This window comes from Nothobranchius furzeri, chromosome 8 (genome assembly GCF_043380555.1).
Source record: "Nothobranchius furzeri strain GRZ-AD chromosome 8, NfurGRZ-RIMD1, whole genome shotgun sequence".
NCBI lineage: Eukaryota > Metazoa > Chordata > Actinopteri > Cyprinodontiformes > Nothobranchiidae > Nothobranchius > Nothobranchius furzeri.
Genome location: NC_091748.1, coordinates 74,681,632 through 74,708,287, shown reverse-complemented (window position 1 = coordinate 74,708,287; position 26,656 = coordinate 74,681,632).

Below are 26,656 nucleotides of genomic sequence, written 5' to 3'. Positions count from 1 at the left end.
GAGAGCAAGTTACCTTTACCCTTCTTGGACGGGCTGGACCGCAGCCTGTGCGTCCTCTTGGACCACCGCCAGAGCAGGATGCGATGAGACCTCTTGGACCACCGCCAGAGCAGGATGTGATGTGACCTCCGGGACAACCGCCAGAGCAGGATGCGATGCGACCTCCGGAACCACCGCTGAAGCAGGATGTGATGCGTTGGAGGGTTCTGGGGAAGGTGACCACCTCTCACAGCAGGTCAGACCCTCTGCGGTGACATCTTTAAGTGAAGACCCATATACCCTCCGGATATAAATGTTGTAATTACCAAGGGCTGGAACTGCTGTCAATTCTGGATGGGTGGAGAAGATGACATTCAACCTATCAGCCGTCTGCAGACGTAAGTGGGGGCAGGTTGGCTTGGCAAAGACCTCCCACACAGCTTCCTCGACCATCTGCATCATCGTCTGAACAATCTCCTCTGTTGGGACCGGTCCAGAGGCAGAACATGAGGTGTTGTCCGAGGAACCTGCCAATACCAGCACGGGAGAAGGATCAACCCTCTTATCAGCTCTAGAAAACCTCCAGGACTGCGGCCGTTGTGACCTGACTGGAGGGGTTTGAGGCTGGAGCGGCGCAACAACAGGAGAGGTGGAACCTCTGTGCGGCAGTGGGCTGATTATCAGACCAGTTCCCCAGAGCGGTGACTCCTGTTCCCGTTCAAGCTCCATAAACTCAAGGAGAGTGAGATCTTCCATGACAGGTCAGAGAGGAAAAAAAAAACTCCCAAGTGCTGTGTCGGCGTCGGGTCAGTCTTTTGGCCAGATTATTCTGTCACGAACAGAACTCAGAAGACCCGTAATGATGCCAAACACAGTAAAAATATATTTAAAAAAAGTCTTTATTTGCAGCAGAGTTACCAGGAGGGCGAGGCTGGAGACAGAGTCAGGGACAGGCAAAGGTCGAAATGGCAGGCAGCGTGCAAGGCAGGGGTCAGGAGAAAAACAAGGTCTGGAGGCAGAAAACAGGCAGGGAGAATGGCTGGAAGATTAACTAGCAGTAACGTTCAATAATCTGGCAGTGAATGACTGGACGGCTGGTTCTTTTGTAGCCGGGGAAACAGGTGTGAGTAATGAGCTGAGGAGTCAGGAGCAGGTGAAGTGGATGAAGGCTGATTACAGGAACCGGTGAGATGAATGAAGTTGATTGTGATGCTGACTGAGGTTGCTAGGGAAAACAGGGCTTGGCTGGAGCTTGGTGAGGGGACCAGGTGAGCTGAATGAAGAGTAAATGAGGAGGCAGAGGAGGGTGAAGGATGGGAGTCATGACACCTTTGAGTCACAAATGAGGCCATTCATGTCGCTACAGCTCCCAAACTTTAGATGTTTTGGTACGCGTAGCTGCTGTGTCGGACGCCGCCATTTCTGTTAGTTGACGCTCAGCAGAGAAGCTATTGCGCATGTGCGACTCTCAGCAGAGATTGTAATGAAGTGTGATGCCTCACTTGGTCAGAAAAAAAACGTTTGGCGAAGTCGACAATGAAATTCATTGTCGACTATTTCTATTGTCGACATTTGTCTACAACTTCGACGAATTGTTGCAGCCCTAGTGAGGAATTTGTATGCAGGCATGTATTTTTAAAGGGTAGAAGAAGAAGAAGAAACTATCTTTTCAATAGCACCTCTCAAGAGAAAAATCACGAGAGCAGAAAAATATATTTTTATATGATTAAAAAAATATTTAAATTGGGAAAAGTAAAAGTTGTGATTAAAAATGAGAGCAAAGGGAAGACGAGAATGAATAAGAAAAAGGTAGTCAGTGGATTCTGGGAAAGGCAGAATCGGTAGAGAAGGAGTTGACTACGCAACATGCCAAAAACACGGAGAGAGTGTGTGAATGGTTGCATGTCTTCAACCTGTCCAGGGTGTCGCCATCAACTCCCCACAACCTTCACAGGACAAGAAAAATGGATGGATATGCAAACAACATGAGGACAAACTGGTTGAAGTACATTTATGACTAAACAGCAACTGAAAAATTAGAACAACGCTTGATTCTTTTTTTACTACGCCACATCCCCCTTGTACCATGAATAAAGTACTGATATATCAACCATTTCAAAATACTTCCAACTGAATGCCAGCATTATTTCTAGGGATGCACTGATAATGGTAAACTTGGATCGGTATCTGTAAAAGTTAACCGATACCAGGAACTGATACCAGTGCAGTTGCTTGAAAGAGGCTTCACTCTGACGTGTCATTTGTGTCCACCTAATATTTTAGTTTTGTGATCATTTCTATTCATGTATTATACTTTTTATCTGCCTCACAGACTTTTCCTGTTGAAAGCAGAGAAGAAAATAAAACCTGTACTCCAATTCATTGCATTTTTTGTGTGTGGTAGAAGTATCGTATCGGCGAGTACTCAGATCAAAGAATTGGTATTGTATTGGTTTGGGAAAAAGTGGGATCGTTGCATCCCAAATTGTCTAAGGAGCTTAGAAAGAAAAGCGTCTGGACTTCTTTGAGTTGCTTGAAGACGTTTCACCTCTCATCCGAGAGGCTTTTTCAGTTCCAAGGTCAAATGGTGGAGAGTCCCAGACTCAAACCCAGTGGGAGTTTTCCCCCGAAGAGGGAACAAAAGACCCCCTGATGATCTTCTACCTAAACACATGAGCCAAGGTGTGAGGGTGGGTGTGGGTCCTATTCAGCCAGAGTTTCCGGTGAGCTCATTGTGAAGCCTGGCCCCACCCTATCGTGAATTCCTGAGGTTTCTTTCTTGGCTCCTTAGACTACAATGACCTGGATGACTGACAACCTTCACAGACATCTTGCATCCCAAATTATTTCTCATGATTTTGTTTCTGGAACAGTTTCAGCCCAATGTGACGAGGCAGAGGCTGCATCTGACAGCAGCAAATGGGCAAGGGCATGGGTTAGGATGGGTTAGGGCAACAGTAGCTCAACAGGTTGAGCAGGTTGTCCAGAAATCGGAAGGTTGCAGGTTAGATCCCGGCTCCGGACAGAGAATTCTGCTGTTGTGTCCTTGGGCAAGACACTTAACCCACCTTGCCTGCTGGTGGTGGTCGGAGGGACCAGTGGCGCCTGTGCTTGGCAGCCTCGCCTCTGTCAGTGCGCCCCAGGGCAGCTGTGGCTACATCGTAGCTCATCACCACCAGTGTGTGAATGTGTGTGTGAATGGATGAATGATACACTGTAGTTTAAAGCGCTTTGGAGTCCTTACTCTGAGAGGCGCTATACAGGTGCAGGTCATTTATCATTTAAGGTAGACTTTAAAGGAAAGAGTAGGCTGTAATGAATAAAAAAGCATTAGATCAAATGAATTAGATGGAGTCGTTTTCTCACGAAAGCAGTCATTTCATCATGAGAAAGTTTCTTTCATTTGGACACAAAAATATCTCCGAATCCCCTTTAAAGACATTGTATATTTACAGAATCTGTGGCATCTTACCCATGTTTCTGTTTCTGGACTGGTTCTATCAGAAATGCAGACCGCAACAATGCCAAGAGAATAAGAAATCAGACACTCGGATGGAGAAATGCATTAAGAATTTTATGAGGAGATCGGTCCCACACAGAGAATATATAACGTTCCAGCGGGCTGCGTGGTATTTACTAAAATGGAAGGTTGCTGAGAGCGCAACGTGTTCTTTTCCAGTGTTTGGTGTTAGAATGATGCCATGGTAATTCCTCTTCATTTACGCTGCATAAATTACATTTTCACTGTGACAGCAGCACCCGCACCACATGGCAGCCCATAGCCAGTCTTAACAATTAATTTGATTTCTGGGAATGCATTCATTTGTTTGGCTGTGAGGGAATTGAAATCCTAATGAAATGGCTCGTCTGAAATAGCAGTCTGGATTTCACAGTGAAAGAGTAAAGATTTCAGCATATTTGTGTGCTGATGGAGATGTAGTTTTTTTTTTTTGCAGCTCTAATGTGCTTACCTTAAAGACACTCTAGAGCTCAAGATGGAAACCAGTTTACATAAAAAAGAACCTCGTTACTATAATCAGGTGATTATAAACAAGAGACATGTCATCAGAGCTCTACAGTCAACTATGTGCTGCATCCTGCATACTTTAAAGGTCAACTTTACTCACATGTTTGATACATTTGTGGTGGTCTCTAGTAGGAAGGCATGCCTTGTAAGTCGTTCTCTGGGGAAGAAAAGCTCCGGTGCACCTGTTTGAGGATGTAGAGGTCAGCAGGAGGAGAAGGTGACAGAAGATGACAGGATTTAGTGTCTTAAGTCTAGTTTATATTTCTCCACCAGCAAAGTTTGCGCTCACACGCACTGATGGAGACGTTTTCCTTTGCTGTGTTGGCATGTCAGCGTTGTGAAGCAATATGTTCGGTTCTTGTTTTATTTTTATTTGGGGGGGGGGGATTTAATAAATCACATGCTTGCGCTCTCCATAGTTTTCAACAGATATTTCGAAAAGTGGGCTCTACTAGGTCCATCCTTGTGAGCCTGTTGGAGAGCACGTGTGATGACAGATATTGGTGTTGCGTGTCTCTGCACCGATGCAGACGGAGAAGTAAAATTTAGGCCTAACTTCCTGATATTTGGACATCTCTCCTCTGATTGGCCAACAGCAAGACAACTCCGCCACTGACTCTGTTTGCTCTGAAACGTTTTATCTCCACAAATAACACAACCCTGGAGGAGTTCTGCTGTGTGGTGGAGTTGCTAATGCTAACAGTTAGCTTCTACTAGTTGAGACGTTCTCTGCTGTTTCCTGGACGCTAAACCGACAACAGCCTTCCCCGTCTGGAATCATGTTGGGTGAGTCCATGGATGTTAAGTGACAGTGTGATGTAGATCTGTCAGACGGTGAAATTCTAGGATTAGAAAATCCTGTTTTCTATCAGAAGCAAATGCAGGAGATAGGTGTAGGAGACTATTTTCATGTCACCTGCACATTAAACATCATTTTCATCAATAATAAGTTTAAAAAATGTTTTCTATGTGAAGCTGCTCTTCAAAATATCACAAATTTTAAACTAGTTGAATATGATAACCAGTAAAATAGTTGTTACTGGTTCATTCAGAAGTCCTGGTGTTGGGTGAAAGCTGCTGGAGCCACTAAGATTTCAATCAAACCCATGTATGACAGGATCAGCAGACATTTGCTGTCAGAGGCCAAACCAATATAGTATACTTGCATCTGGTGTGAAATGAATGATTTCTTAGCAGCAAAGTGGTCAAAGTGCGTTCGCATCCCAACAGAGATGTTAAAAGACTCTGTCACGCAAATCGATGGCGTGGCAGCTTTCTTTTTAATGGAGCTTCTCATCTACAAATGTCTATGGAATTAGTCTCATTGCTGAGCTTGCAGAAGTGAATAATGTCGAGTTGCTGTTAACCATAAAAAAATGTTGGCCCATCCCAAGGTCAGGTTTGCACATAAATGCAGACTTTAGATCCAGAGCTGCATCTATCCCGGTGAGAATTAAAATGTAAAACAACTAGTTATGGAAATGTTGAGTCTAATGCTGACTGAAATGGAAATGATGGTAATGGATCATCAAAGCTTTGATCATAAACAATAGAGGGTTTCATGTAGAGGGATTGCCCCCATTCACCGCTGTTCATCAGCGGTTAGAGGTTAGCATTGTTTCATTATTTAATATTATTATTTTACTGTCTATATGATTTTATTTATTACTTATTTTCTTACTTTTGTCATTTATATTAGCTCTTTTATTGTCATATTTTAACTCATTTTAATCCAGTGTTTTCCCTGTAGGGGCCCTCTGCCCCGGGGGTGGTGGTCGACTGTTTCTTTCCAGAGCTCTCTATAGGTAGTGTTTAAGTGGAGGTGGGGTTCTACGCTCCCCCTCCACTGAGCGCCCTGACTTAGTGTGGAACACCTGATGCTGCCGGGGCAGACGGCTCCTCTGATGGTGTTCCCTTACCTTACTTGGCTCATCTGGACTCAGCCGAATATAACTTTTTACTTGTGTGTGTGTGTGTGTGCGTGCATATGTCTGTTAATGTTTTTAAACAGTTATGGGAATTTTGTAAAGCACTTTGAGTAGCAGTTTGCTTGAAAAGCGCTTTATAAATACAATCTGATTGGTTGATTGATTTTAAAATCCATCAGCAGTGGTTGTGAGAGGTGGGGTTTCACATGGATGGGTCATCGGTTCATCACAGGACCACAAAAAGGACAAGAACACAAAAAAATCTTTCATATTCACTCAAAATTAATCAATTCACCTAAGATGCATGTTTCAGTCTTTAGGAGGAAACCCGCATGGGGAGAACTGGCTGGATGCTGCATGGTCTCATCACTACCAACTCCTAATATGTGTGGACAACCTAACTAACGAATTACACATTTTTAAATGAGAGTAAATAAACAAATTGAAATTCCCACTGGAGTTGAAACAACATCCATGACTTTGTACAGGATGAGCAAATGTTTTAGCATTAAGCAGTGTTCTCGATTTGCTAGAGGTCATCTTCGGAGGTGTCTGGGAAAATGTCATCAATCATTAGGACACAGTTCATGAAGCACAGTGCTCCATTTCAGCTGGATTGTTTCCTTCAGGGAATCACAAGGATCGTTCGAGTTGACTGGACCCAGCAGACAGCAGTAAATTGTTTGTTCTGGGAAATAAATCGGCAGGTCCAGGGTAGGCTTTTTTTTTTTTTTGTTTTAATCTCTAAACGAGAGAGAAAAAAAAATAACACTTCCTCATTTGAGAAGATGAGCTGGACGGCTTTGATATAAAGAATGCATCTAATTTTCGCACTTAAAAAAATGAAAATGTTTTGATTCCATGAAACGAAGAAAGAACCACTCACATTTCTCCTCAGTCCTTTCTGCAATTGCACCTTTGCTCCACTGGTGAAAAACAGGAACCCCTCTCAATTAAAATCTATTCCTGCCAACGTCGGGAACCTCCAGGGTGTGAGTATTTTATTTGAACCATCTTGATGATTCTAGAATTCATTCCCTGTCAAGGTCACTTGGCCTGAGCTGCAGGTGACGATTCCCAGTCAACTGGGCCAGATGGTCCCCACTGCACACATTATCTTCTGCTGTTGTCACTCTGAAGGTGAGGACATCCCAGACGACATTCCAAAACACGGATCCCAAGTTTGAGCTGTAAGGTTTGGTAGAAGACGAAAAGTGCTCTGACCAATAAAAAGACAAACCCAGGGAGGCATTATACATGACTAATGCTTTCCTAAACGAGCTTTTCACAAAATCAGCATTTTTATCTGCTATAAATTAAAAGGTAAATGTACCACTTTATGTTCTGCAGCTATAACAATTGATTTTAGCAGATCAAAGTGGTTCAACAAGCCATTATCAGCCTGATGGTACAAAGAGTTATGCTTAAAATCCTGTTCAACAAAGCAAGATGAATTGTAATGCCATGCACTGTACTTTCCCTGTGGCACAATCATGATTTTATGCTTCATGAGTATTGCAAATGTCCCAGTTGTGTGAAATCAGTGATAATTTTCTGCAGCTTTCATTAAACTGGCATCAACATTAGTGACGTGTTGTTGTCACAAGGCTCCACGGGTTGGACTGCGCTTCAGAGTTTGGGTCTGAGCAGCTGGATGGTGCATTGATGCACATCTTCTGCTAAATGAGCTAAAATGGTCTGGTTGAAAGAACCTGTTGGCTAACTTTAATAAATGAAAAAATGTCCAAATACTTTTATTTTTACAATATTTTTTGTATTTAATCTGCTCAAAAATAAAATAAACTTGTAATAATCTAATAAAAAGGGCAAGCGTTCACTAAAGGAGTCTCAAAAACCTGCCTTGTATAAAGCATATGTGACCTAGAGGGTTGGATGCTTAAGATCCTAAAACCGTAGGTGATAATAACCCTTGATGAAAACAGCAGAGGCTTATTCACAAGTTTAACAATTTTTATTTATAGGATACAACACAGGAGATTTATTAAAGACAACCCAGGTCGGGATAAAAAGTAGACTAAAAATCTCTAAAACACGGGAGGGAGGAGCGACGACAATGCTGGCCCTGGGACTACACACGCAACGCCATCTAACTATTATTTAAAAGCACAAAGCCGCTGTAGGGACCCGAGACAAGAGACAATAATATAAAGAAAAACACTCAGTGCTCCCTTTAACTAAAGCTCATACACACGTCACCCAGAAGTGAGTAAAACCCCCGACAAACCCCTACAGCGGATACGCTAAAAGAAACTAGCCTCCCAGAGACAGCACTGTGCTTAACGCTAACCACCCGACTCAAACAAGTTTACTTCCTTCCCCCTCTGGAGAAAACGATTAATAACAAGATAAAACCGGTAAACGGTTTACTACAAGAACTAGAAAAGATTTAATAAAATGAACTGGAAAAACAGTAGCAGGCTAAGGTCTGTGAACAAAACACGCATTGTTAGTCCTATTCTAACGAACCATAAAAATGCTGTGAATGTTATAAACCAGTACCTCATCGGCCGACCGCTTGCCAATGAAAATTCCGGCTGTTCACCCCTCAGTCCTGCTCACCCTTCGTAAAGAGGAACCAATTAAAAATATAACCGTTAACTAAACTGAAGCAAAGCCAGGTCACTCACCACTTAGCCGCACGCACGTCTGCCCCCAAAGCGAAGCATTCAGCGTTTGCAGCTAGACCCCAGCTGCCCTAATTATAGCAGCCCTCTGATTACACACCTGGATCCCCTGTCAGCGGCATGACAGGTATAACCAGAATAACTTCCGGGAACTAAGGTGACCCAGTTACAATCCACCCCTAGAAAATGTATCGGCGGCCCGTCGATATGAAAACAAACTAGCACCACGGTCAAAATATTGCTGCTTCAATACTGCCACTACTGGTGATCTAAGAGACAGCAGCCCCATCCGCCGTCCCCCCGGCCCTCCTTGGGAGATGATGAGGATTTGAATGCTGGCCAGCTGTTTTTCTGGATGACTTTCGTGTAACCGCCTTACTTTCTCCGTGCTCTTGGGGGGTCGTTGCAGGGGCCAGTGGAGGTAGGTCGAGATGACCTATACTCGTAGCTCCATGGGACACCAAACCCTGTGAATTTCCCTCTAATTTTCTGGTTACTAAAAATACATACTCTGGTTCATCCTCTTCCTCCAGGGTAGGGCTCTCCTCTCTCACCCTGGACTGCTTAGGACAGAGCCCCTCAGGGACCGGCCTCAACAAAGAGCGATGGACAGTCTTATGGCGTTGTAGGTTGTCCAGGGGCGCCACCGTATACACTGATCCCCCTGGTGTCGGGGACTTCAGTACCACATGGATCATAGGGCTCCATTTGTCCTGGATCTTGGTCCTGCCCCTTTTACTGTGGTCCTCAACATAAACCAACTGCTGTACCTGCAGTTCGCTGGCCAGACCCTCTCCATCATGGTGCTCTTTACGACGATCCGCTGCCTTTTGTATACGATCCTGTGCCCCTTTTAGGGCAACCTGGAGTCTACGGCGGTGTTCTTGAACCCAGTCCTCCACTCTGCCCGTTTGAATCTCTGGGACCCTTCCAAGGAGAAAGTCAATAGGTAAGCAGGGTTCCTGACCAAACATTAAAAAGTGAGGGGACTCACCCGTAGACTGGTGAACAGTGGTATTATAAGAGTACAATACCTGTGGTAAATACTGGGGCCAACGGCTTTTCTTTTCAATAGGGAGAGTGCGTAGCAAATCATGTAACGTTCTGTTGAACTTTTCACATTGGCCATTTCCTTCTGGATGGTACGGTGTGGTGCGTGTCTTCTGAACCCCATACAGCTCACACAGCTGATGGATTAGTGCACTCTCAAAATTACGGCCTTGGTCCGAATGCAGTCTTGCTGGAACACCAAACTTGTAGAACCATTCCTGCACCAGTATTTGAGCCACCGTCGCCGCTCGCTGGTCCCTGGTTGCCACTGCCTGGGTAAACTTTGAAAAAACATCAGTCATCACAAGCACACTTTCTACACCATCCTGAGATGGGTCCAGCAGTGTAAAGTCTATCGCCAATACTTGGTTTGGTCTTGATGCCAGTACATGTCCCATAGGTGCCCGACTCTGAGGACGAGGGGCTTTTGCTAAGGTGCAGCGTTCACACTGGTGGCACCATTCCTTAATATCTCTCAGCATCAGCGGCCAGTAACATCACTCTCTGATGAGTTCTGTAGTCCTCTCCACCCCCTGGTGGCCATGGTACTCATGCAGCTGCTTCATGACCTCCACCTTCAATGTCTCTGGAAGTAGCAGTTGATTAATATCCTCCCCACCTTCAGGCTGCTGCGCTTGTCGGTAGAGCAAACCATTTAGCTGAACGACTTTACTCCACTGCCGACACAGCTCCAAAACCTGAGGCGAGAGACTCGCTCTTTCTGCCCGGTCTGGGCGTTTCTGGGTCTTCCAAAACCCCATAAATGTATTTAAGGTGGGATCAGCTTCTTGGAGAGCCTTGAGGTCATCATGGGAATAGGACGGAAAAACTGATACGGCTGCCTGGATGGCTTGTTGAGCCAGGTCAATACCTCTGGGCACTCTCAGCACCGGCACTGGAGTTCCTGGAAGGGGAATGTCAGCTTCCGTGGGGGCCCCAGGTTTCCTTGAAAGGGCATCTGCATTCACATTGGTTCGGCCAGATCTGTAACGAATAGTGAAGTTAAAATCTGCTAGCTGTGCTGCCCAGCGCTGTTCAGTTGCACCCAGCTTAGCTGTGTTCAGATGGCTGAGAGGATTATTGTCAGTCCACACAATGCATCGTTGACCCAGCAAATAGTCTCTGAACTTCTCGGTCATGGCCCATTTTAAAGCTAAAAACTCCAGCTTCATGGAACTGTAATTAGACATGTTCCTTTCTGTGGGTCTTAATCCACGGCTAGCAAAGGCAACAGGGCGTACCCTGCCTTCCTGCTCCTGGGAAAGGACTGCTCCCAGGCCACCATAACTGGCATCAATCTCAAGAATAAAAGGCAGGGAGAAATTTGCATATGTTAGAACAGGTGCACTGACCAGTCTGGCTTTTAGTTCCTCGAAACCCTGTTCACATGCTTGGGACCAATGATTACCCACTTGCTGTTGCCGTCGCTGGCCTCGTAACTGCTGTAGCTGGGCTACAAGTTGGTGAAGTGGAGCTGCCAATTTTGCAAACCCTTCTACGAACCGTCTGTAGTAGCTGGCAAATCCCAGGAACGATCGTAGCTCTGTAAGGCTGTTTGGACGAGGCCAGCTCTTTACAGCAGAGATCTTGTCTGGATCCGTGGACACCCCCTTGCTAGAGATGACATGGCCCAGGTACTTTACTTCCTGTTTGAAGAAGGCACACTTGTCGAGCTTCACCTTTAGCCCTTCTTGTCTCAGGCGATCCAGCACCGCTTCCAAGCGCAGCAGATGCTCATCGACTGAAGAGGAAAAGATCACAACATCATCTAGATACAACAACAGAGACTGACAGTGCTGGGCCCCAAACATCCGTTCCATCAATCGTTGGAATGTGCTGGGTGCATTGCACAGACAAAAGGGCATACGGTTAAACTCATACAATACAAAGGGAGTGCAAAAGGCAGTTTTCATTTTATCTGCTTCAGCCACTGGTACCTGATTGTAGCCACTTGCCAAGTCGAGGGTGGAAAACCACTTTGCTCCTGATAGAGCATCCAGAGACTCCTCAATCCTGGGTAGAGGAAAAGCATCACGACGTGTGTTACTGTTCAGTTGTCTATAGTCAACACATAGACGAATACTCCCATCCTTTTTCTTCACCACGACAATGGGGGAGGCATAGGGGCTACTGCTCTCACGTATCACCTGACTCTCCAACAGCTGTCTGATGTGTGCTTTTACTGCCTCATACTCTGAAGGTGGGATTCTCCTAAATCTTTGACGCACTGGCACGTCATCCGACAGAGGGATCTCATGCTCCATCAGATCTGTACAACCCAGGTCCCCTTCATATGCGGAGAACACACTGTCATACTTTCTTAGGAGGGACCGGACCCTTTCCTGATCCCCACTGCTTATAGATGATAAGTCAACATTTACCATTTTGTCTGACTGTTGGGACACTGAGCTGACCTGGGAAGAGAGAGTAGCCTGGACTGATCCAACCCCCTCCCTCACCCCTTCTGGTAAACTGACAATGTGGGCTGGACCAGACATCCCTACTGGCGTACGAGGACGCAACCACACATCCCTTTCACTCACGTTCATAACTGGGATATATGTGCTGCCTCTAGCCACTGTTACCAAACTTTGTGACACCACTGCCCCCCCGGGATGCCCCCTTTTGTTCCAAGTGGCTCTACGAACACGCCATATGGAGGGCCAAGCCTGGCTCGCGGGCACGTCGCTGGAACCAGCTTTACTGTGCCAGCCGGCACACATACTGGTTTGCGACCCCCTACTCGGACCAGACCCATCTTGGAGTCACTTTGTTGTACTGAAACCTCCTGACATTTTAGAAAAGCCACACGCCACGCAGAAGCAGCCTGACTGAGTCCTGGTAGCTCAAACAGAGCAGCACCATGTTGCTTAAAAAGCTCATCATAACACTCCTTGATGACATTCATGCCCAATACCCCTGGCACTTTCAATTGGGAAGAATGGGGCGGGGGATCCTCAACCACCAGCACCCCTCTCCTAGGTACCACTTTACCTAAAACTTCTAGATCAGTTTCAAAATAACCAACATAAGGGATGCTCAGCCCATTGGCTGCATGAAGCTCCAACCAAGAACATGCCTGCAAGGCCCCTTGACAATGTTGGTTAAAAAAACTCTGTGTAACAGTGGTCACCATAGAACCAGTATCTAGAAGACACTGAAGTGGAACACCCCCCATTTGCACCAGAACTGTGGGACACTCTCCTACCAGTTTTGACACAGAACTTGTCACACTAGGAATCTTTGGACCAAATCCCCCTCCTTCTGCCCTGAGGCCCTGCAAAGCAGAAGGGGCTAGTTTCCCATCTGCTGGTGGGAGACCACCATCTCCTCTCTACCAGGCTGTGATGCAGTAGCCCTTTTTTGGCGACAGTTCCTGGCTATGTGACCAGGCTTCTGGCAACGTCGGCAGATAATCTGGGATGCTCGGTTTAGATGTTGGGACCCAGGAGGCCCTTGTAGCTGCAACAAACTTTGAGACAACAGGTTAATCTGTTCCTGCTGTTTTACCAGCATTTCCTTGATCTCTGACAGACCGTCTGAGGCCCTTGGGACCGACTCTGAGGCAGATCTATTACTTCGGGAGTTCTGCACAGCACAAAAAGATGTCAGGTGGTTATTTCTACTTCTTACATCAGCTGGCTGACCCTCTTGTTCCCACTGTATAGCCTCTTTCCTTACGTCCAGCAATGTAAGAGTAGGGTTTCCCCGAACGAGCTTTTTTAACTCTCTACGTAAAGATGGCTCAAGCACATGTTCAGTAAATTGATCTCGTAAGAGCACAGCAGCATCAGACACAACACCAGGTGCATTTACAGTTATTTTCTCCATCAGACAGAAAAGAGCATGTGAAAACTCCTGTAATGATTCCCCCTCCTTTTGCTTTCTAGAAAAGAAATCTTCCTGCAGAGTCACGTAAGATTTTGAGCACCCATACAGTTCCTGTAAAATAGTCAAAATGCATTCAGGGTCTTCTCTTTCAACCCGGGGCCTATATCTGAACTCCTCCTTTGCTTCCCCTTCAAGGTGATCATACACAAAGTAAGCCTGATCCAAAGGAGATAAATACCTTGCCCTCAGGCTTGCCCGGACCTCCTCTATCCAATCAGTCACTCCAATCCCAACATTACCTCTAAAGACGGGACACTTTCGTTCCCTTGGAATGTAGAGAATCCGTTCTGTGGCTGATTCCCTTTCTGCATGACATGTGCCACCTGATGTAGAGGGTTGTGAGTCTTGTTTATCCTCATTTGTCTCTCGCAGAAGTTGATTCTCCTCCTGCAGCCGTCGCAGCTTGCTCCGTAGCTCCTGTAGCTCAGCATCCATTGTGCCTTGATCCACGTGTCCTGTCGCTCAGCTCTACACCACTTTCCGTGAGGCTTGTGGCTCCACCCTAAACCTGCTACTGTTCCAGTTAAAGAAGAGAAAAAAAACGGAGGGAAAGGAAGAAAGAAAAAAAAACTCCAGAAAACTACTCCTACACCCGATCTATTCAGTAAACCAGCTGTTTTAAAGTATCTCCACAGCACATCTACCTTTTTCAAAAAGTTGCCAACAACGCCAATTGTGACCTAGAGGGTTGGATGCTTAATCTCCTAAAACCGTAGGTGATAATAACCCTTGATGAAAACAGCAGAGGCTTATTCACAAGTTTAACAATTTTTATTTATAGGATACAACACAGGAGATTTATTAAAGACAACCCAGGTCGGGATAAAAAGTAGACTAAAAAACTCTAAAACACGGGAGGGAGGAGCGACGACAATGCTGGCCCTGGGACTACACACGCAACGCCATCTAACTATTATTTAAAAGCACAAAGCCGCTGTAGGGACCCGAGACAAGAGACAATAATATAAAGAAAAACACTCAGTGCTCCCTTTAACTCAAGCTCATACACACGTCACCCAGAAGTGAGTAAAACCCCGACAAACCCCTACAGCGGATACGCTAAAAGAAACTAGCCTCCCAGAGACAGCACTGTGCTTAACGCTAACCACCCGACTCAAACAAGTTTACTTCCTTCCCCCTCTGGAGAAAACGATTAATAACAAGATAAAACCGGTAAACGGTTTACTACAAGAACTAGAAAAGATTTAATAAAATGAACTGGAAAAACGGTAGCAGGCTAAGGTCTGTGAACAAAACACGCATTGTTAGTCCTATTCTAACGAACCATAAAAATGCTGTGAATGTTATAAACCAGTACCTCATCGGCCGACCGCTTGCCAATGAAAATTCCGGCTGTTCACCCCTCAGTCCTGCTCACCCTTCGTAAAGAGGAACCAATTAAAAATATAACCGTTAACTAAACTGAAGCAAAGCCAGGTCACTCACCACTTAGCCACACGCACGTCTGCCCCCAAAGCGAAGCATTCAGCGTTTGCAGCTAGACCCCAGCTGCCCTAATTATAGCAGCCCTCTGATTACACACCTGGATCCCCTGTCAGCGGCATGACAGGTATAACCAGAATAACTTCCGGGAACTAAGGTGACCCGGTTACACATAAAATCCAAAGACCTGTTGGGTGGGACGTCTTTTTTTATTGTAACATTTTAATACATTCTGAGCAACAACCGTTGGATCTGAGTTACACATTTTTCAAAAATGATGGCTAACAAAACAAACGAATAAATAAAAGCACAAAATGTAGGAAAAGAATGAAAACTTTGGTATTGTGGAAGAAGAAGAAGAAAGTATCATTCTAGAGCGCCTCTCAGGATAAAAATCACGAGGTGCTTCACAAAAACAAAAAATGTAAAAATATAAAAGAATTTAGAAAATGATTAAAAATATATTTAAAATGAGCAAAAAATAGACAGTTGTGATTAAAAAATGTAAACAGAGAAAGAGTGAATAGGAAAGAGGGAAATCAGTGGATCCTGAGGAAGGTGGAATAGGTGGGGAGAGCAGAACAAGGAGAGGGTGATGAAGGTCACACCAAAACCAGCCTGAACAGGTGAGTCTCCAGCTGTTTTTAAAGGAGACCACTGAGTCCACTGATCTCAGGCTCAGGGGGAGAGAGTTCCAGAGTCTGGGGGCCACAGCAGCAAATGATCTGTCACCTTTGGTCTTTAGCCTGGTGCTGCACAACCAGTAGGCTTTGGTCACTGGACCAAGTGACTCATGTTTTAATGGAATAGAGCTTGACCAAGTCAACTTTAATTTTTAACTAGTTTAACTAGGTTGGTTTTACAAACATATGATCTATCACCAAAGGCTGTAAAACACATCACCTCTGGTTAAGCAGAAAGTCCTTAAATATAACGCATCTTCAGTTCTCCGTTATAAATGTGTTCCTGTTTCAGGAATAATGCGTAAAAACCTAGCTAAGTAAGCACTCCTCTAGACCTTTTTTAATTAAAAGTTGCCTGCAACTGTAAATACGACGCGTTAATTAACATCAACATGGCACATACGACTCGTACGTTGAGATGTTGCTCCCTGAACTGATTTGGGCAAAACACGCAGCAGCCTTAATTAAATCTGTGAAAAACAAAGCCATGGTAATGGCTAGCATGAAAAGACATCTAGAATGTTCTTTTGAGTCCGAGGCTCATTATGACTTGATCTTTGAAAGCTCCAATGCTTTGTTGTAGAAAGAAACTAACCCTGCTGTGCACTGTGTTTAAATGACCATACTCAATGTCTGCTATCTGCTTTGGTCAACGGAAAAAAGGAAGAAATGTGCTTTTGAGAATCCCATAATTACCGCAGAGTAATCAGTTCATTTAACATTCATCTTCCCTTTTGTCCAACTTGTTAAATGGTTTAAGGATGGCTAATTGGACAAGAGGACCTGTCCAAATGATGCAGACTTAGGAAGAAAAGTGGCTTTCAACATAGGGAGATACGGAGTGCCTACGTCCCGTTCTGAATAATTTTCTGATAACATTGAGAAGACTTGCAGGCAATAGCAAGGAAGAAAAGTCTAAGCACGGCTTTCCGTTACTGGGAGGCTTTGCGAACAAAGACTGCCTGCAGCCCAAGATAAAATGACAGGAGGTGACAAATTCATAACGTCTTTGTGTTTGTACAATTCAGAGGGATTCTGGGGGTTGGCCAGGAATAAGGTGACACAGCTGACAGGGATTTCATCGGGCTGAACCTGCCACACGCTGCAGCAAGGAGACAATCCCTGACAAGATGCGTCTTGCAAAAGTCAAGTACTGAGGGTTTTTTTTTTCTTCCTTTTCGGGTTGCTGACGTGAATAAACCTAGTATAAACAGTAGAGTGAATCCATTAGAGGAATTATGATGAGAAGAAGCTAAATGAGCTCAAAATGTCTGTTTTTTAATTCTATTTAGAATTTTCATAGAAATTAATGATGAAAAATATTGGAACCTCATGAATATTGGGTAGCTGACCTCCTTAGCAGGCATATCATTTATTGTCCCTTGGCTCACTGCAGTGCTCAACCTGGTAGGGCCGTTTCAAAATCCTAAAACCAATTAAACAGTGTACACAAAACTAATGAAGCCATGCCAAACTTGATATGTGAGTTGTCTTTTTTTGTGTGCCTGCCAGAGGACGAGTTACCAGTCGGTTACTAGGTGATGTAATGATGACTGATCAGAGCCAACACACAGAACATTACAATAATCCAGACAGGTGGTGATACAAGCATGGTTGTCTGGGTTTTTACAGGGAGACACGGCTTCACCTTGGCAATAACTTTGAGTTGGAAATGCAGTAATCTGTTTATCCGACTTAAGAGAGCTGTCAAATACAACACCCAGGTTCCTTACAGCGGAGCGACTATGAGCCAAGGGACCAAAAGGACCTTTAAGATAATACAAATACCGTACTGACCCAAATATAGGACGACCCTGATTATAAGACGACCCCCCTTTCCAAGACTAACAATCTTAAGGATAGGAAAAAACAAACAAAAAAAAACAAAAACAAAAACAAAAAACGTTATCCTCACTGCCATCCCATGCATCCATGCATGCAATGTTTGAGGCTTCTGCTGAATTGACCACCGGTATCTTAAAAATCACATACCTCTGCCTTAGTATGTTAACTGCCAATGACGACTAAATTTTTACTGTGTGGCCGTCGGACTAGCCCCCACACTATGAGAACAAACATCCCAGCTCTAAAGCCGATCTTCATCCGTGTACGTTGCACGTCACATGATCAGGAAGAAGAAAATCCATGTGTTAGGAGATCGTTTTGGGCCACTGCTATAAAAAAGTGAGACGCGATCCGGAAAAGCTTCTGCCGATCACAATTCGACAACGGATTATGAACGAACGGATAACGCTCCAATGTGCAGATTCTTCCTGATTTAAGAGATTAATCTACTCTTTGTTTTGGTAGTTTTGGCAGCAACATCATCATAGAGCTCACTGTTCTGTGACTCTTAAAATAACTGTGAAAACGCTGAAAAACGCAGTTAATGTCCCACTTTCTGTCCACTCTGCTCCAGACCTCTCGTCTCCATTTTTTTACTCCTGTTGAGAAAACACAGCCTGGCGCCCTCTGCTGTTACGGGCGTGTAATGGTTAGACCCCGGCTGTGTCTCAATTCAGGGTCTGCATCCTACGTCGGCCGGATTCGTCGGCCGGTTACGTCACAGCGCCGCGACTAGGCCTGTCCCAATTCGAAGACTCCTTCAAATGCGGTCAATGAATCCTGCCTTCTTTCGCCTGAATGAAGGATGGGTCGGGTGTATCCTTCAATAGGTAGCATTTCCCAAGATGCCTTGCGGGCCGGCAGAAAAACTTAAAAACAATGGCGGACAGCGAAGCGGGAGCTGTTGGAGAGGATTGCGCATATAAATGTCAGTATAAACTTGAAAACTGTTAGGTTAAGGGCTTTTTGTGATACATGAACGTTATTTTAGTTAGAAATGTTACAGTAAAAGTGCTTGTATTGCGGTCTCGGCTCGTATGTTCGGCCGCTCGGTGTCGTACTTCTCCCGCTACGTTTTCCCCCTGATTTTAATAGAAGTTTGTATTTTAGGGACAAAAGAGAAAACCAGGGAATTTATTAAGTGCAGGGTGGAGATGGACCACATGATCACCGGAGCAAAGTATTGGGCAGCTGTGGCATGGAGGTACAATAACATCTAATATTTTAAAAACTCGTTTGAGTTTTTTTTTTTCTGCGAAAACATGAAAGGAATAACCCGTTGTCCTCTTTTCTCTTCCTGTTTTATTTTCTTACATGTTAAGACTATTCTGGAGAAAATGGGCATCCAGGGGAAGGTGATGACCAGCTTCTGGACCTGATCATGGAGGAACTGAGGCAGCAGAGGGAGGCAGAGCAGCAGAGGGCACAGGAGAGAAGGGAGAATTTTGACAGGCTTTTTACTTTACTAGAAAAAATGGTTAAGAAAGATTAAACATGTACATATAAAAGAAATATCTAAATAAAATCTGTTCTGTATTAAACTCTTGAATTTTATTTTGGTTTACAAATGTGAATTGTTTAATATTACAGGGTAACCGCTGGGTCTTGAAAAGTCTTAAAAGGTGATAAATCGGTTTTGGTCAAATGAAGACCCTTAGAAAGTATTAAACACTATTATCACATCTTTGCTCAGGCTCAGCTAGTCGAAAGTATTTTCTCCGAATTAGCTCTCCAACAGTCAAGGGAACGATTAAAGATCTAAATAAAACTTCAAATTCCATCGTTTAAAGTTCCTTCTCCCTTCTGCTCAGTGGTTCCACGGTTGCTAGGCGATGGAACGTTCGCTGAGGGAGAGCCGGGGAATTCATGAAGGCTAGGCCTGTCCAAATTCACAGTCGTTAGCATCCGGTCCACCCGGCCGACGGAGGACCCAGCCCACGTTGGCAGGGTGGGCTGGGTCCTCCGAAGGATGCAGACCCTGAATTGAGACACAGCCCCCGATTCTAAGACGAGCCCACATATTGAAATTATTTTCAATGAAAAAAAAACTCGTCTTATATTCGGGTCAATACGGTAATAGCATTTAAAGGTCTACTTTACTCATATTTTTAAAACATTTGCCGTGGTGTTTAGTAAAACTGAATGCCTTGTTCTCTTAAGAAAAAGCTCTGGTGCTCCTGCTTGAGGACGTAGAAATCAGCCAGAGGAGAAAGTAGCTTCAGATGGCCTTTTTGGTCAATTTGCTATCAGAAGCTAATGCAGGAAGTAGGGGTATAAACCTACTTTCACGTTCAACCTGCATGTTAAACTCAAAGTGACAGATAGTTTTCAAAAATATTGAGTAAAAATGGTTTCTCATTGAACCTGCTCTTTAACTCCTTCGCTGCCAGCGTTTCTCACCGTTTTTATTGGTTGTTTTTTTTAAGAGTGACAGAACGTTGCGCGCTAGGATGATGTCGACGGCAAAACTACCAAAACAACCAAAACAAAGTGGAGACTCACCTCTTACATCAGGAAAAATCCGCACATTTCGAGCGTTATCCATTCTTTCGTAATCCATTGTCGAATTGTGATCGGCAGAAGCTTTTCCAGATCGCGTCTCACTTTTTTTGTTCAGCAGCGGCCCAAAATGATCTCCTAACACGTGGATTTTCTGCTTCCTGATCACGTGACGTGTGACGTACGCGGATGAAGATCGGCTTTAGAACTGAGATGTTTGTTCTCATGGTGCGGGGGCTCGTCCGACGGCCACACAGTAAAAAAAAATGCAGATGATGACTTTAGTCATCATTGGCAGTGAATGAGTTAAGAAATTTGGGTACAGTCAACAAAGTCTAGAAGGTATGTTATTCTCTTCAAAGGCCAAATTTTCCAGCATTTTAAATTCACCAAACACTAATAGTGGGTCATATACCAACATAATCATCGTACATCTTCAGAACCTAGTTTCTATCCAGACTAATTCATCATTTTACCTCCAAATTAGACCAGAGCCCAGACAAAAATGTGCCTGCTCTCTTCTGCAATGCTGTTTATGCATCACAGACACAAACCTTCATTGCTTCACTTTGGTATAACAAGAAGAAAATGACTCTCAGGATGTTTTTCCACAAGTGGAAGCCAGTGTATTGCCTTTCTAATTGCATACTTTTTTCATCACTTCATCCTAATACGATGATCATGGATCTAGTTAGCTTTCAGGGTTTTGAGCTTTGAAATGTGCCCCCTTGGTGCACGCTCACTTCTGTTCTCAGCATAGATTGAGTTTGCAAGGTAACACGTGAGTGTGAGCCTTATTAGGCTGTCTCCAGTCACTACCAGCCAGCATCACTTCTGATGGTATTAAAAAATAAAATAAAAAAAATCGAACTGCCAGCACTGCTGCACCTTCCTGGAAAATGTGCTTTGAAGACTTAAAAGAAATGGGAGAGACATGGAAAGGGAAAGAGGGGAAAATATCTACATTCATCAACCCTGAGCCCTTGGTGCCTCAATCTCCTACCTTCCAGCGCTTCGTACCGCCGGCTGCTCCCACACACGTACGTGCATTTCATCAAACCAGTTCATCCGTGAGCTTAGAATGATATATCACTTTGTGGGACATTCATCTTCAGTCTGCGAACAAACTGCTCGGTTTCTAAATGCACCTCATCATCAGTTCTCATCTATAAGTAGGAGATGGTGTTGCATACAGCTGCAGGTAATTACAGCTCGCCACTCTGGGTTTGTCCTGCGTTTCCGACGGGCTTCCTCCGGCGAGCGGACAGGCGTGCAGCACACACCTGAAACAGGATTAAACTTAGATCCCTCGTGTGATATTTGTGTCAGACGTGAAGGTTCCACAGATGAGAACACAACGAAAACAAAAGTTTTAAATATTTCGAACCAAACTATAATAAGTCTTAATGCTGTGTTTCTATATAAGAATGTTTTGGACAATTCCTTCACTCTGGAATCATTTATCATACTACTCCATCTCAGACCTACCAGAGCTCTTAAATTTGCACACCTATTTCCCGAATCCTCTTTTCTTTTCCTGTCATTTTATTGAAAGGACAGATTTTTTTTTACCCCATTGTCACTTTGAGTTGTTCTCATAAAAATCACAGGTCACCGTGGGGTCTGTGCTAGACAGGTCACCTGTCTTCTTGGCCACCTGGAGGGAGGTGAGAGAACACAGCAGGCTGTCAATCAGACCCAAAAGCAGGGTGGAAAGAAAAGAACTGAAGGAGAATAAAAGAATGAGCGGTAACGAAAGGTGGCAAACTGACATTTTAGTGTTGGTAAAAATAATCTGGCTGCTTTTGAACAACAGATTCATTTTACATTGATGCAGCAATGTCGTACACAAAAAATGCTGAACACTTACTAGAAATTCACGAAATTTTTATAGAAATGAAAGAATCTTGTTTATTGGGTCTTTGGCAATTTAAGACCTCTGGAAACTGTGTTTAAGGATTATTTGTCATTTTAAAGGATTTTTAAGGCCTTAAATTTGGAAAAGCTCATTTAAGACTTTTTAAGGACCCGCAGATACCCTGTAAAAGAGACGTGTTTAACTTAGAAAATGTGGGGGCAATTTTAATTGTCAAAAACTCCAGTGAACCCCCCCCCCCCCCCCCCCCCCCTGCTGTTTTAAAAGAAAAATTAAAAAATAAAGTATATTTGTATTTGGGAAAAAAGTTGAGTGATTTTTATTATTTAAGACCAGACTGAATTGAACTGAATCGAATCAAATCGAATCGCGATTGATCGATTCAGAGACTTAGGAATTTAAATCAAATTGACTTAGGAAATTATCCACAATCCTAAGTGCTAATTTTAATTATTTGAATCATGACAAAGTCTGATTTAATTAAATGTAGGGGGCCGGACTTGAAACTGGGGAATTGTTTATTATGGTTCCAAAGTCCATTTTCCAGTTAAATGTCTGGAAAATATAAATATCCTGATACAAAAGTGTCATGCAGCTAAATGTGTTCAATAATTGCTGCATTAGTCTCTGATTTGAAATAAATAACAAGTAAAAGTGTTTTAAAGGGCATGGCATTTGAAAACTACAACAGAAGCTGGACTTTCCAGGAGGCCGTCTCCTCTGCTTACTCAGTAATTAACCTGGTAAACATGAGTGGAGACTCGCAAATAAAATGCATCTGAATTTACATTCTCTAACAGCCGTGCACATATGCGGCCTGGAGCAGACAGAGTGTCTCAAGGCATCTGGTGTGTTGGCAAACGTGTAAAGACTCGTAGAACAATGGTGGTATGACGGTGCAGCATGGCTCTCTCCGAAAGCTCCAGACAATGGGTCTTCAGACGCGATTCAAGCATCCAGACTTGCACAGCATTTCAAGTCAGACCGTGCCAACAATTCGTCTTGTTTTGCATCTTTTGTTGTTTGATGTTCCAAGTTCGGTCTTGTTTACCAATGTGCTACAGGTGTGCTCTTTGTACTCTTTTATTTAAACGAAAAAAGTGCCAAAAACGTGTGCGCTTGTATTGTCTTTGGGTTGGGCTTTGTCTCTTCCAGGTCCTGTCATGCTTTGGATTTTTGCCATCACAGTTCATTATGTAGTCATGTAATAACTTTTAGGCAGAATCACAGTGAATTTTAAAACTTTACAGTTGGAAATCAAATAAAGGTGCCAGAAAAATTATGTGTTTTCTAACAGGTGGTGCTCAAGCGCTGAGGTAAATATCTGACCAGATTAAGGCTGCACGATATATCGTAAATATATCGTTATCGCGATATCAGCATGCACGATATGCATATCGCAAAGAACAGATAAATATCGCAATGAATGTTCAGCTCAAATGTTTGCTATACATAAAGCATTCTGTCAAACGAAAGCATGATGCTTTTTAACAAATCAAATAGAGCTCTTCACCCATTTGGCCAATTGGGTGGGTTCTCAAAGGTTAGATGCCTGCCCCCGAGGCGGACGGCACTTAATTTTGATGGTTAGCTAACACCTGAGTTAGCGTTGTTCTGCTCTTTTTGCTTATTCTGCTTTTCCCGGGATCCACTGATTTCCTTTTCTTGTTCATTATTTTCCCCCTTTCCTCACATCTTTAGCTTTTCTCATTTTTATATTTTTATTTCTTTGTTTTTGATTATTTTTGTTCCTGAGTTAGGATTTTATTTATCGCAAGTAATATCGTCATTGCAATATTAATCATTGTGATCGCATATCGCAGGTTTTCCTAATATCGTGCAGCCCTAGTTCAGATCAAACTGGGTTTGCATATGAAGGCCTAAAGTCTCACACGGATGTGGATTTGTTTAGGAATAATCCAGTCGTAATTAAAATTTGTTATTCTTATGAGAACAGATACAATTCATTCATTTGATGCAGCTGTAAAATAAATGTTCAAATATTTTGACCATAGAATAGAATAGACTTTAGAACACATCTTATTCTTTAATGCATGTTAATAGTTTTATCATTTTGTGTGCAAACATCTGGACTTCAGAGACATGCAGCTAAATCTAAACCGCATAAGAAATCCAGCCCTCCAGAAGCAGCTGGCTCTTTGTGTGCAGGCTGTCAGCATGGCATTATGGGTTTTAATTCTCTGCAGTGCATTTTCCCGTCCAAGTGTTTGAGATAAAATAAAAGAGGGATATAAACATTCAGGAATTTAGCCTAATTAGACCTCTCTCTGATAAGGACTCAAGATATATCGAGTAAGCAGAGACTTTCCAATAAACTGAGAAATGTTTCAAGTGGAAAGCCAGGATATAGTCCATCAGGTGCAATTCATCTCAGTTGTGGGGTTAAGGTATGGGTTGCCAGTAAAGTGCCTCGAACCCCTGGCATCATTACACACATGGATGCCTGCAGCCTTTTAAGGGGCACGCCGCGGCGCTCTATTTGTGCATTCGACCATGCAGTGTACAAACCAGGCCAGGGACATTACCCTCGCTGTGTGTCGTGACACCGCAGCCTCATCAAGATAACCCGCAGAGAGACAATCTGTTTGTGGAGTTTATCAGCGCTCCCGACCAAATGTCACTTATTTTGCATCACATTAGAAAGCGTGGTCTGAAATGATTCTAACAGTGTGTGATGGGATCGCTGGTCAATGAAACCGCTAAAAACTTTCACTCGGGTGCATTTCCTACTTTGTTAGGTTGTTGCTCTTAGTTTAACCTTCAGGGGATTTCCTCAGACCGATGGTTAAGAACCTCAACAGTCTTAAAATCCCAGGGCTGCCAACTGTTGAACATTTCAAAGAGTGAGATGGCGTCACGGGGTTGGGAGCGGACAATTCGACGACCGTTTAGAGCGGGGGGTGGGGGGTGTATTAATATTGACTTTATTTATTTATTTCTACTCTGTACGGAAGAGGATTAGAGCCACTGACGAGGGAAAAAAAAGAAAAGAAAGATAATTCTTACTTTTTTCTCAGAATTCTGACTTTTAACCTTCGATTTCTGACAGGGAATTCTGGGGAAAAGTCTGACTTCTCTTTCTTCTTTTTCTTTTCTTTTCAGTGGCCCTAATCCTCTTCCGTACCTCTGACTTTACAGAGGGAACTGACCTTTGTTTAATATAAATTTTCTTTTCATGAGGAAAATTTAACATCCAACTCTCCTGAACTTCTTCACACTGTCTGCCTATCTCCAGCGGTCAACGGGCAATCAGGCGGGGTACACCCTGGACAGAGAGCCAGTCCATCACAGGGCAACACAGAGACACACAGGACCAACAATCATGCACACACACACACACACCTAGGGACAATTTAGACAGACCAATTAACCTAACAGTCATGTTTTTGGATGGTGGGAGGCAGCTGGAGTACCCGGAGAGAACCCACGCATGCACAGGGAGAACATGCACACTCCATGCAGAAAGATCCCAGGCTGGGAAGCGAACCCAGGACCTTCTTGCTGCAAGGCAACAGCTCTAACCACTGCGCAGCAGTTATTGAAGTTATCAAAGCAAACATGGCTGGAATCAGTTTTACTGTAATCTGTGTCTCTAAGTGTGTGTGCTGCTGTAATGAGTGGATGCCCCCACTGTGGGACTAAAAACATTTACTCTATTCTGTTCTATTAATTCATATCAGCCAATAGGAAAAAAAAAAGGTTTAAGAAATTTTGGCCTTTCCAGGCATCCGTACCAGTAACCTGGTTATGGAGGAGGGGTTCATCTCACAAACAGGAAAAACACACTGGTGAAGCAGTGAATTAAAACATTAGGATTCCTGTTTTAATTCACCGCGTCACCAACTAATGTAGGAGAGGGAACATGTGAGTGAGTCACCACGGTAGGAAGCCCAGCTTGCTGTGAGCGAGAGCAGCGATCTGTGGCTGATGAGTGAAAACAAAAGAAAAACATTCGGGACTGAAGCTCCATCAACACCGGCTGCATTTCTAAATAAAGCATGTCATTATGGCGCCGCGCCCAGCCGCAGCTCACGGTTCTGGAAGAACCGGGCATGTCCGTCCCGTCAACAGCAAGTGGAGCTCACCGCTCCGCCCATCTCACAACCAGAGCAGAAAAAAGCACATCAGCTTGGATTATAATGATATAACACCAGTTAAATTATTACTTACGTGTTGTTTGTTTGTGTGCATGTTGTTTGTGTGCATGTTGTTCAGTAGCTAATGCCATCATTAATATCATCTGTTTTTTCATAAGCCCTACACACTGTGCGTGATGCGCGTTTGGGGAGCGCAGGCGCTGGTTTAGCGTGAGATATTGGAGGTGTGGCGCGAGAGCGTGTGAAGAGTGTCAAATGCGTGTGTCTCACGCTCAGTGCGTGAGAGTTGGCAGCAATGAAATCCGAATATTAAAATAACATAATGTTGATCCCATGTATGCTATATTTCCAATAGTAGTACAAGTTCTTTGCATTTGATGGGTCTATGAGACCTCTACTTTTTTTTATACCAGGATTAGTACTTTCCACAGGTCAAATCCATGACGTGTGTCCTTACCTCTAGTAGAATTACAAATTTACTATTTTATTTAAACTACACACCCAAATAAAAAATAAGCAATTGGAAAAGGAAATTCTATTATTTCTTGCATCAGATATCAAAGGAATTTTTGATGCACAGAAATCAGTTGTCAGAACCAAACTAGTTTCATTTGCAAGTAGAAATTTCTAGAATTGAATAGTTCTGATGTAACTGGATTTTAACAGCTACTT